The following is a 2,158-nucleotide window of genomic DNA, read 5'->3' on the forward strand; positions in this document are numbered from 1 at the left end:
CTTTCCACACTCTCACTCTCACTTGCTACCCTGAAGAGGCGCAAATGGCATGTCTTTTTAAATGTTTATAATCATGAGCCATAACAAAAAGCCTTCATGAGCTCTCTTTTATGAAGTTAGCGAGCAACAATAATATAAACATCCTAAATAGCATGCCCAAAATAGTCTCTAATCCATGCATAAACATGCCATAGAAGTTGGAAAAATCTTGCTTTTCTCCTTTTCTATGTAAATTAATCATGTATGTGTGTTTGTCGGTGTAGAATGTTCCTAATCTTAGTTGTGCATGTTGACCTCTTTTATGAAGTTAGCGAGAAACTCTTTTCATGGATCCACATGCCTCAAACATCATGCCAAATCATCAATAGTATAGACATACTAAATAGAACGACCAAAACAACCTCTAATCCATGCATAAACATGCCATACAAGTTGGAAAAATCTTACTTTTCTCCTTTTTTTATGTTAATTAATCATGTATGTGTATGTTTGTCAATGTAGAATGTTCCTAATCTTAGTTGACTATGTCCATGTTTTATGCTAAATGTAAACTAGTCCTAATAAGTAAGCCATGTATTAAAAAATAAAAGACGATAGAAAAAAGTGTATTGTTACACTCAAATAGCTTTGGTTGAAAGACTTATAACAAGCTATATAGACCTTGTAATGCTAAGTCTAATTAGGACAATGCAACTAGTTGATACGAAAAGGCTAAGTAAAGTTGCTAATCTTATACAATATAAATTATTATGACACTATAATCAATTAATGAAGGATGCCATAAGACATGATTTTTTATTGAAAGCAAATTGATGCCATTAATTATTGGTTAGTAAACTATAGGGTGGTTGCAAGATGAGGGTACTCACTTTCGTTCACTCTCTCCAAAATTGGGACATCGATGCATCTCGGGCGGAGTACCTCGATCGTGATAGTGCCGCGAATCAAAAGACGACACGTGCCTCCCGAGCCTAAATCGACATATCTCGATCGAGATGCCAACTAATGCCATGCTAGCAGGTCCGGGTTTCCAGGCGTCATCCATGTCACCAATACATGTCACCGCCACCACAATATATTGATCGAGATATCTATGCCACTCGGATCCACATCAGGGCCACACTGTATCCCCGTAGGCATATTTGACTAGCACATCTCCATCGTCCACGTATCTCGAACGAGAAATATACATCCAATCGCGACCATTCATTGTTCGAGGTAATCGGATACAATCTCCACTGTCCCCATATCTCGATCGAGATACTGAGTTCAAATCTCAGCCGTCCAAATATCTCGATCGAGATACATAGATTCAATCTGCACCGTCCGAGTATCTGGATCGAGATACGTAGATGCAATATCCACCGTCCAATTATCTCGATCGAGATACGAAAAAGCAATCTAAACCGTCCATTCACGTACGTTGGAAGATGCGATCTCGGCCGTTTAAATATCTCGATCGAGGTATATAATGAATCTTGACCGTCGAGATACCTTGTCGTGGTAATGCCTTTAAATCGTGGCCGTCCATTTACCTCGAACGAGATAGTAATATCAAATCTCAGCCGTCGATCCTTCCCCAACCCTAGAATTAGGTGTGTATCTTGGCCGTATGTTGCACTAACCCTAATATCCAGAGCGTTAATCTTGCAAACCCTAAATTGCATGATGTTTCCGAACCTCGATCGAGGTTATAAAACCGGAAAACTTTTTTTTTTGCCTCATTTTCACAAGTCGTTTTCACTCTCTTGCTCTCTTGATTTGGATTAGTATTAGTGAGCCTATTAGCTTTGTTTTTAGCTTCATTAGTGCTACTTAGCACTAAGCATTAGACCTTTCACATTAGACCCTTCACATTGGACCCTTCACATTTGGCCTAGGTTTTAGCATGGAGGGCCACGAGGAGGGCCGCTCATCTATTGCGGACCTCATCGCGGAGATAGACCGTGAGTTAGCGGCTATCCGTAGGAGTGCTAGAGACACTCTGTCTACATTACATATCGTGGCAGACTTGGAGGCGATGCTTGCGTCCCTTCGTAGCCTTCATGATATTGTTTATGTAGATGAGTGGATAGCCCACCATCGCGCTGCTCCTGTGTCACATGGCCTGACATATCGTCAGGTCTGTGATCTTGCTCCTATTAGGGATGGGGCTTTC

The sequence above is a fragment of the Cibotium barometz genome, chromosome 22 (assembly GCF_041138505.1).
Source record: "Cibotium barometz isolate CiBa-2024 chromosome 22, ASM4113850v1, whole genome shotgun sequence".
NCBI lineage: Eukaryota > Viridiplantae > Streptophyta > Polypodiopsida > Cyatheales > Cibotiaceae > Cibotium > Cibotium barometz.